The sequence below is a fragment of the Pan troglodytes genome, chromosome 1 (genome assembly GCF_028858775.2).
Source record: "Pan troglodytes isolate AG18354 chromosome 1, NHGRI_mPanTro3-v2.0_pri, whole genome shotgun sequence".
NCBI classification, from domain to species: Eukaryota; Metazoa; Chordata; class Mammalia; order Primates; family Hominidae; genus Pan; species Pan troglodytes.
The window spans coordinates 188,937,267-188,948,589 of record NC_072398.2 but is presented as its reverse complement, the minus strand read 5'-3'; positions in this window follow the sequence as shown (position 1 = coordinate 188,948,589).

The window sequence follows — 11,323 nt, the reverse complement described above, 5'->3', positions numbered from 1 at the left end:
ATGATTTGGGATATTAAAAATGTCATGGGAAAACACTGGCTTTGAACAAGCAAGTAACATGATCTGACTTGTGTTTGAAAAGACTGTTCTAACTAATGTGTGTAGAATAGACCATAAGAGGGGAAAAAAGGAAGTTGAGAAGCCACTTAGAAGCTATTACAATAATCCAAGCAAGAGATGGTACTGGCTTGGACTATGTTGGGAAGCTACATATCTACTTACCTCCTATAAGGAGATAAGAAGTGCTCAGATCCAGGCTGTGTTTTGAAGGTAGAATCAACAGGACTTGCTGATGGCCTAAATGTGAGAGTTATAGGAAAGAAAAGACTCAAGGGTAACTCCTAGGTTTTTGGCCTGGGAAACTGAGTGGACAATGCTGCCATTTTATGAGCCTGAGATTCTTAGGAAAGGAGCAGATTTAGGGTAAGGAGGGGGTTGGGAGTTAGGAGTTTCATGTAGGACATGTTACACTTCAGATCCATTTATACACTCAAGTGGAGAATCTTGGTGGACAAGTGAATATATGGGTCTGAATATCAGAAGAATAACAAAAACTGGAAATATAAACTTAGGAGTCATGTGCAAACAGATACATCATACCACAAGACTGAATTCATTCATCTAAGAATAGATAAGAAGTCTAGGGCCTGAGACCTGGGATAGTACAAGAAGTGGGGAAGAGATTCAGAGCAAAGACTGAGGAATATCCAGTGAGGGGAAATTCTCACGTGTATATCAGTCTGTTTCTGAATTCTTTACTCTGCTCTCCTGATCTTTCTGTCTGTCTATTCTTCTGTCAGTTTTCATTCTTCATTTCAAATGACAAAACCAATTCAAACTGGCATATGTACTAAAGAAAAACCAGGTAACCAGGTTTAGTACAAATGGGGTCACCTGGATGTAGTTTCTCTCCATCTGTCCGCTATGCTCTCTTCCATGGTGGCTTCATCTTTGAACCATCATCTTAACCTTTAGTTCCAGGTAATAGCAACAGGGCTGGGGCCCCACAACCAGGAGAAGAGCGAATGCTGCTGGGTAGCAAAATCCACAGATGTCTGGCACAATTCCTCTGCCAACCCCAAACTGGCTTAATTACTTTACTTACGGATACGTTTATCATAACTAGTTAGGCTTTTATGTTCACATCACTACTATTCTTTCTCAGAAAATTTCCAGCTACTCATTCATATTTATTCTTAAAGAATCTATGCTTCTAATCTCTCTCCTTCCACTCTGATGAGATTGCCCTTTCCCCAAAGCACCTTAAATTTTTATTTCCTACAAAGCATCCCTCCCGTGGGATGCTTGCTTCCATGCTCTCTTCCTGCCCATAAACTTACCCTCCTTCAATACATAGATCAAATCTTTCCTCCTGCATGATATATTTCCCAATTACCACATCTGGAAGTGTTATCTCTGTCCTATGTATGGCTATAGCATAAATAGCATTATTTAAATGGTCCAGATTTGTCAAGTATTTTTTCATATTTGTCACAATCTCCCAAGTAGGCTGTAAACTCCTTTGGGAAGAGACTCTTGTTTTATATTTCTACATATTCTTCTCAGCAACCTGCACAATCCTGAACACATAGTTTCTACACTAAATGCATATTTTTAAACAATTGTCTGGTTAAGTCACCACTTCTATATATCTCTTCTTTTTTCTCTAAGGAATGAACAGCAACAGAAGAAAGCAATAGAATAATGTTTGTGGTTTATGATGTGGAGTCTTCTCTGTAGGTAAGTATTCATCATTTGGGAATGGTTGTAAGTACTTAAAGTATCTTGGGTGCTGCAGCTTTGATTTTAGGCACTACAGAACATGGTGAGATATAATGATGAATAAAATGGACACAGTCCCTGTCCTCACAAAGCTCACAAATTTCTTTTCCAGTGTTGTAACTTCTTATTCCATTATTTTCATAGTAGTTTTTCTTTTAAAATTTTTCTATTTTAGTGTAATAAATTTTCTCAACTTTGATTTATTTTTATTTATTTATTTTGACATAGAGTCTCACTCTGTCGCCCAGGCTGGAGTGCAACCTCCACCTCCCGGGTTCAAGTGATTCTCATGCCTCAGCCTCCCAAGTAGCTGGAATTACAGGCATGTGGCACCACACCTGGCTAATTTTTGTATTTTTAGTAGAGACAGGGTTTCACCATGCTGACCAGGCTGGTCTCAAACTGCTGACTTCAAGTGATCTGCCTGCCTCTTCTTCCAAAAGTGCTGGGATTACAGGCATAAGCCACCACACCTGGCCATCAACCTTTTTTTAAGTTAATGTTTTTGGAATTTTATTTAAGCCCTTCCCTACGCAGAGATCATGAAGATATTCTCTTATATTACCATTCAAAATCTTCCATTTTTTTGCTTTCATATTTAACTTTTAAAAGCCCATTGATATGGTTTGGATCTGTGTCCCTGCCCAAATCTCACATCTAATCGTAATCCCCAGTGTTGGAGGTGGAGCCTGGTGGGAGGTGATTGGATCATGGAGGTGGATCCTTCATGAATGATTTATCACCATCCCCTTGGTGCTGTTCTCCTGATAGTGAGTGAGTTCTCATGAGATCTGGTTGTTTAAAAGTGTGTAGCACCTCCCGCCATTCTCTCTCTCTTGCTCCTACTTGGGGTCTGTGACATGCCTGCTCCTCCTTCACCTTCTGCCATGATTGTAAGTTTCCTGAGGCCACTGCAGAAACTGAGCCGATGCCAGCATCATGTTTCCAGAACCATGAACCACTGAAACCTCTTTCCTTTGTAAATTACCAAGTCTAAGGACATCCATTGCAATTGATTTTTATGCATTGTGTAAAGTGATAGTCGAATTACATATTTTTCATGTCATATCCATGAGTCCCAGTACCATTTATTGGAAAGTTTACCCTTTATCTGTACTGTCTCCTTCGTAATAAATCCAGAGTCTGTAAATGTAAAGTAGTGTTTTTGGGCTTTCTACTTCATTCTGTTGGACTCTTTGTTTATCCTTGAATCAATACCATGCCATTATTATTACAATAGCTTTATAATAAGACATGATATCCATACAGCAAGTCCTCTGACTTAGTTCTCCTTTAAAATGTCTTAGGTATTCTAATTTGAAATAACTATGATCATGGATATTTCTCTTCCTCTTTGTGGTTCTGTCATTTTCTTCTCTATATATTATTTAGTTGTTAGGTACATATACATTTCAAACATATTTTCCTTGTGAACATAATTTTTTATCCCTAATAATGTTTTTAATCACAATCTCTACTTTATTTGATACATTGCTTATTATTTGACAGTATATAGTTTTCCATTCCTTTATTTTCACTCTTTCTGTGGTCTTATGTTTCCAATGAGTCTTCCTCAACTAGCTGGGATATTAAATACCCTGCTTCTATTCCTTTTGTGCTTATTTTAGAAATGACAGCATACATTGTTAATTTATCAGCCTGAAGATAGTCATTATCTTTACTCTCCTTCCAGGTAATATAAGGACCTTAGAATGCTCTTGATTCTTTTTACCCCCTTTCTTAACTTATATGCTATTGTTGTCTTTCATTTCTAAATATTTTAGCCTGTAAGATATTAAAATTTTGTTTATGCTTCATTGTTCATCTATATTTACATTCACCCACATGGTGATCTCTTTATAAAATCCTTAATTCCTTATAGCATCTCAGCTTTTTCCATCTGCAATTGCTTTCCTTCTGCATAAAGTACATCAATTAAGATTGCCTTCAGTGAGGCAAAGTCACTAAAGTGGTGGCAAACTCCACATTGTTCTTTATATGAAAATGTTTTCATTTTGCCATTATTCTTGAAAGGTACTTTGTGCATATAATCCTAAGTTTTCAGCTATTTCAGTTACAGATTTATTCTACTGTCTTCTAGATTCCATTGATGTTGAGAAGTAGGTAAAATGCTCTTTCCAAAGTCATATGTCTTTTTGTTGTTGTTGTTCCTGCTAGAATTTTCTCTTTGCCTTCAGTGCTCTGCTTATGAATTTTTGGCTTAATAAATTTGATCAATTCTGGAAAAAGCTCAAGCATCATCTCCTTGAATAGTTGTTTCTGCCCCATTCTCTTTCCTCTCCTTTCCAATTAAATGCGTGTTAGATTTTCTCACTCCAGCTTCCATGTCTTTTAGCCTCTCTGTCACATTTTTTGTCTTTTGTCTCCCTGTGCAGCATCTGAATAATTTCTTATGCCTCATCATTCAGTTATTCACTAATTTCTTTTTGATTTTTTCATATGTGCTGTCTAATGGGAAACCACTACATTTTAAAATTTCAGTTTTATATTTTTATTTCTAGTTCTGTTTAACCTTCTTAAAATCTGCCAAGCCACTTTTAATTGTTACCCATTCCATGAAGGTATTTATAAGGGTACTTTTATTTCTATGAACACAGTAAGCATAGGTTTTTATTTGTCTCTGTACTCATAATACATAAAGAATTTGTGAGTCTGGTTTTCTTTTATTCTATTCATTGCTTCTGTTGTTTCTCACATCACATTTTGTTTCCCTGTATGCTTTGTTATTTCTGACTGTACTGCTCATTGACCCTTGAAAATTAGGAAGAAGGTGCCCTCCTCCGAAGATTCATCTTTGATTCTGCCAGGTATCTGGGAGTGGGGTTAGGAACCTGGAACTGATTCTACCTTAAACTTGGAACTACCTTAAACGAAGTTCATAGCTTGAGGTTCTCAGAAATTGAGGTGACATAAAACCATCCTCAAATCTGTAAAAAGGGGCCAGGCATGGTAGCTCACACCTGTAATCACAGGACTTTGGGAGGCTGAGCAGAACAGATTGCTTGAACCCAGCAGTTCAAGACCAGCCTGGGCAACATGGCAAAACCCTGTCTCTACAAAAAATATAAAAAATTAGCCGGGCGTGGTGGTGTGTGCCTATAGTCCCAGCTACCCAGAGGATGAGGTGAGAGGATCACTTGAACCCAGGAGGTTGAAGCTGCAGTGAGCCGTGATCGTGGCATTGACTGCAGCCTGGGCGACAGAGCAAGACCCTGTCTCAAAAGAGAAAAAAAAAAATCTGCGAAAAGGCTTGTCGGTCACGATAACTTACTTTTCCTTTTTTTCTCTTACCCTGCTCAGTACCAGGGCAACCTCCCTGCTGTCCCAGAAGGGTAGAGAGAACTAGTTTTATTTCTGGTTCACCTTTCCCCTGAATAAATCCAGCTTTATATGGAGATGGTCTCCTATGAGACTCTCCACCTTGAGCAAGGCACGTACTTTGACAAAAACCTCCTTGTCCTGCAAGGCCCCCAAAACTAAAGTCTATATTTATTAGGATCGACAAATGTTCTCAGGGCAAAAAGAACTTAGGTGTTCTAGTGTTTTAGTCTCTCCTCATCTCTTTAGTGCTTTTAAGAAAATCTAAAATTTTGTCAATTTAAAAAATATATCCAACATTTTAATATTTTCAGTGGAATTTTGGTCCAAATAACCTATCCTACCATTATCAGAAACCAAAGCCTACAATTTCCTCTCTGCATTATCACTGAGCTGAGTTTTCCTGGACAAGCTACAGTATTTGCATGAGATTCCTCTTGGCAGGGGAGGAAGGCATGCCTAGGATACTCTTTCAGATGAGCTGTTTTTACAACCCAAAGACTCTCTTCTTCCCTGCTACCACAGAGACAGAGTACTTCCTACAAATATGGCAGCCTGCCTATATGATTCTTTACATAACCACTCTTCTTTTGCTCTCTGAACCGAACTACATCTAGGAGGGTTTCTTCCACCAGCTGTACACTCAGTTCCCAAAACTATTGCAAGCAACAGATACAGCTTTTTCATGTCAGGGTGGACTTTTCATCTTAAAGAGCATGACTTTTCCAGTACTTTCCAAGATCTACTATCTCTGGGCTCTCTCACCATTTCTATGCTGCTTCCCTTCATTTCCTCAATGGCTTCTGCCTCATCTCATCTACTTGGGACAGTCTTTACATGTATTTTGAAGTTTATGGACTAAATTTCTCTCCTACTTTTGCTGTGAATAGAGTTTTCAAGGTTCTGTTGTTGTTGTTGTTGACCTTGCTTTTGAATGTTTCTAGAAAGACAAGTTGAAATGCCACCAAATGAAGCTATGTTTTTACACAAAGTTTCAAATAATCTTGACTCCTCTCTCTCTCACACACATAACCAACATCTAATACATTGACAAATTCTGTCAATGCTACCTTCAAAATATATTCAAAACTTGTCCACTTCTTGCCATCTCCAATTCTCTTTTAGTCCAAGCCACAACTGTATTTTATCAGGACTATTGCATAGCCTCATAATTAGTTTTCCTGCTTCACCTTAGCTGCCCTACAATCTGTTCTCCATATAGAATTTATTTCTAAGACAGAAGCTAGATCATGTCACCTGTGCTCAAAATCTTCTAATAGCTTCTCATGTCACTCAGAATAAAATCCAAAGTCTTTAATATAACTGTGAGGCCCTGCATTCCCTCCACCTCTCCTCTCCCATTATTTGTTGCATTCCAGCCACAATGTCCTCCTTGCTGTTCTTCACACAGGTCAAGCATACAATTACCTCAGGGCCTTTACACTTGATGAACCCTCTGTAGGTGTATTAGTTCATTTTCATGCTGCTGATAAAGACATAACCGAAACTGGGAACAAAAAGAGGTTTAACTGGACTTACAGTTCTGCATGGCTGGGGAGGCCTCAAAATCATGGCGGGAGGTAAAAGGCACTTCTTACATGGTGGTGGCAAGAGAAAAATGAGGAAGAAGCAAAAGCAGAAACCCCTGATAAACCCATCAGATCTCATGAGACTCACTATCATGAGAATAGCACAGGAAAGACTGGCCCCCATGATTCGATTACCTCCCCCTGGGCCCCTCCCACAACATGTGGGAATTCTGGGAGATACAATTCAAGTTGAGATTTGGGTGGGGACACAGCCAAACCATATCAGTAGGGAATGCTCCACCTCTAGATTTCTTCATGGCTTACTTTTTCACTTAATTTACATCTCTGCTCAGATATCACTTTATTAAGAGGCCTTCCTTGAACAATCTCTCTAACATAATGTTCTCTCCTATATCCACTCCTGTCTCCTGACCAAGTTTTATTTTTCTTCTTGGTATTTATTATTATCTAATATATTTTATTTTTTGTTGTTGTTGTTGTTTAGTGTTATCTTTTCTTCCATCAAAATCTAAGCTTTAGAAGAATAGGAACTTTGTCTTGTTTTGTTCACTGATATATCACAAACATCTAGAATAGTGCCTGGCATTATAGTAAGTGCTCAGTAAATATCACAGAATGTGTGCTGTGGACACAGAGGAACCCAATTGCAGGACATACAGTAGAAGGAGAGACCAGGAAGCACTTTTCTTTCTGCTGCCCGTGATCTTCCACCTCCTTGACACACAGCTTCTTTACTCACTACTCCATTCCACCTTTCCAAGGTCACCACTTCCAGCTTGAGTCTATAAATCCTCCCTGCCTGAGGCTCCTCAGCTTACTGACTCGTGTCCAAATCCCAAATCTGATTGGTCTTTCTTAGTCCAAAAACCTATCTAGAGTCCAATTAGCCATTGCTGGGGGTCAAAGGGAGGGGAATGTGAGTGTGTCTGTTTATATGCCAAGTATAGTTACCCTCCCCAGGCTCCTACAAAGAGGAAATAAATGCTGGGGATCTTTAATTAAAAACAAAACAAGCCTTCTCTAATACATCCCTGACACTGAAGAGAGAATATATATAACTTCTACTAGGTGCCTCTAACTCAAATGCCTTCAGAATCCTGACAGGTAAGATAAATGGGTGAAGAGGCCAGGGTGGGGAATATGGCAAACTCAGGAGCCTATGCTGCATCCAAAGAGGGCAGCCACTGTAACTAACTACTGCCAAGGGGAACATGGGGCCAGTGTCACCAGATATTCTGATGGTTCAAGAGAAGGCAGAAATCTATATTTTAGTGTGAAATCTCCCACTTGTTAAATGACAACTAATCTAATTTTTTACAAGAAAAAACACTATGCAGACTGAAGAATATACATCCATTGAGCAAATCTGGCTAAGGAATACCAGGGTACAACTTCTGTTTTGTAAAGTCAGCTCAAAAACAGGACATCAGTAATTTATCACACTCAAAAGCAATGTTTCTCAGGGGGGTTCAGTGTGAAGATTTCATTAGTTGGAGTAACCAGTACTCTCAGTCCCCTTTCACAGCACCTGCCCCCATCTTCTCTACCAATCCTGGTACAAACTTCCACCAACTTTTAACCATGAGAGACAGAAGGCTTATTGAAAAGCATTTGGGCTTTGAAATCAAGTGGGTCTGGACAAAAAAACAAAACCTCAGTATTACCTCCTACCATTATTCCTTAACCTCTCCAAACCTCAGTCTACTCATCTGCAAAATGGGGATGCTAATTCCTACCTAGAAGGGTTCTTGGGAATAATGATTATTATTAACAGACTAGGAGCGGCCCCTTCCTAGAGAAAGGCATGATACTTGAAAATCCGCAACTGTGATACAGAATGTTCATAATAAGCTAATGCCATCTACACCTCTTTGTGGAATAAGTAGAGGGTAAAAATGCATTTAATAAATAACACAAGGATGGAAAATACAGCTCTCTGAATACCCAGGTCTTCACACCAATGTTGTTGCTTGTGAACCTAGTCCAGAATGTCTAAGTTTGTAGAAACTAGCACTAATTAGAATTCATAGACATCAATTATGTGATTATTCAAGAACTCTCTCAACTCTTAAATCCATTTTTGTATGCATATTACAACACAACACTGAGTCAAGTAAAGGCATGCCAATTCTCCAATGACCAAAAAAAAATTAATCCTGTAGTTCCGGGAGACACAATTGGGAAAAGAAAGCCCTGTTTCCAAAGTGTCAGCTACAATGCTGTTTCCACCAGTGGCTGGAATGCAAGAGTCTTCCATACACTGATGAATGCAGAAAGCAATTGCTGCAAAAGGTCATTTCATAACCACTGGAAATACTGCCTTTCTCCCACCCGACCCTGCCCTGTGCTTTCTGGGGAAGAGTCACCCTGTGAAGAAGCCATCAGGTCAGAGGCAGAGGCTACAAGGAACCCTTGGCTTTATACCACACAGCACACCCTAGAGCAAGTTTGTCCAACCTAGAGCCCAGGAGAGCCTTGAATGCAGCCCAACAGAATTCGTAAACTTTCTTAAAACATTATGAGATTATTTTGCGATTTTTTTTTTTAGCTCATCAGCTGTCATTAATGTTAGCATATTTTATGTGTGGCCCAAGACAATTCTTCTTCTTCTAATGTGGCCCAGAGAAGCCAAAAGATTGGATAACCCTGCCCTAGAGGGTCATGCAACAGGAAAGGGGGCATCCCAAAAGGAAACATGAAAACTATGCTCCCTCCAGGAACTGAAAGAACTCTCCACAACTGATACCAAAAATACATTTCTCCTAGCAAAGAACTCTAAGTAGACTTCTTCTCTACCAAGGAGGTTTAAAAAGAAAGAAGTGTGTCTCTAATCACTGTACTTTCCCACCAAGAAGAGCTGAGCTCCCCCATTCCAGATTTGCCTGGGCCTATTCTTATTTCTCAGGCCCTCGTGGCTCTTATAATCACACATGTCGATTATCGGTTTTCCTCCGGGGAGGCCCAAGCATCAGAAAATCACTTACATCCTTCACTGCCAAGCCTCTCCTATTAGGCAGGCAATCTGTAATTATTTATGCTATTTTCTAGATTTTAAAAAAGGAGGGGTGTCTAAGATATAGGTAAATATCAGCCAGCAGTTGACAATCATTGAAGACAGGCATTGCGTAAACAGGGGTTCAGTATTCTATTTTCTCCATTTTTGTACATGTTTAAAATTTTACATAATGAAAAAGTTTTAAAAGGGAGGGTCGAAGGAGGACACAGATATAACCTGAAAACAAAACCAAGTGTTCTTCACCATTTACTCATGTCTAGATGCAGAAAAACCTGGGAAGTGCTCAGACTCTCTCATCAACAGCCTAGAGGGTTCATGCGCCCTCAAAGTGGAGACTGTATCTTCTAAGCACTACTCAATGTCCTTAACAAAATAGCCTTTGAAAAATTCCCTAGAACTTTTCAAAAGTATTCTGGAAGAACCCAGTTTCCCTTCTTGACCTTCCCTTCTAGACCTGCCTCTACCAATTACCCCTACGGCCTCTTCCTCCTACAACGTCCTCTACTTCCTGTTCCAGACTACTGTGCTGAACAACCCAGTTATTGAAATACCTCCTGGGTGGCAGGCAAACACCTGTGTTCCAGCAGGTTGTCTAGCTGTTTCTTCCTTCTGGATGTCAGATGTGATCAGTTTGTAGGAATATTTTGTATTTTCTTCTTCTTCCCTTTAAACTCAATTTGCTCCTAGTAAGATTTTTTTTTTAATTGCCTACAGTGGAGTTTTCCAACTTCAACACTGTTAAGATTTGGGGCTGAATAATTCTTTGTTGTGGGGGCTGTCCCATGCATTACAGGATGTTCAGCCACACCCATGGTTTCTACCCATTTGATGCCAGTGGCACAAACACCACCCCAACTTTTGACAACCAAACTATCTCTAGGTATTGTCAAGTGTTTCCTGAGGGACAGAATCACCTCTGGTAAAGAACTACTAGTCTAAAAAATATTGAAAATCCAAGAACAATATTGTCCTGGCCCCACCACCCAAAAAATGAGATTATACAGTTTTTTTCCCACATACACAATATCTTCCAACTTATAAATTTGTAAATATAAATACTTTGTAAATGTTGTATCCTAAGCCAGAAGTATATAAAGTAACAAGAGTAAAATTAATTTAAAACCTTCACAACTATATTTTCTCTGTCTTCATGGTTTCCTGTGTGAATCTTATTTGTTTCTTCCAAATTATCCTGTTTTCCAGTCAATGTGGTAATCAAAATATTGTGCTCCAAGCCCTCTTTGAACGCCACATAATCTGTGTTTGAATTGGAAAGAAAAACTTCCAATGACTTTCTCAGTACTCCCCATGACATGCACTGGCTCTCCAGCACCTATTTAACAGGTGTCACTGGACAACAGAATCCCCTAAAAGGACATCTCCCTACAAAATCAGAAAAAAGCGTAGCCAATGCGCCCCCGGCCCAACTCCAAACAGTCACACCCCAATGCCATCTCTGTGTAACCACAGGAAGGCAGCATCCTCTCACACACAAAAGGCTCCAGCCCTACAGCTCCCAGTTCCAATTCTGTATTTAAGACTCGGAGTCAGAAAGACTCACTGGTGCAGGCTCCATCTCACTGCCACCTCCTTCACCTCTGAGTGAAGGAAGAATACCCGATTCCCAACCTGACCA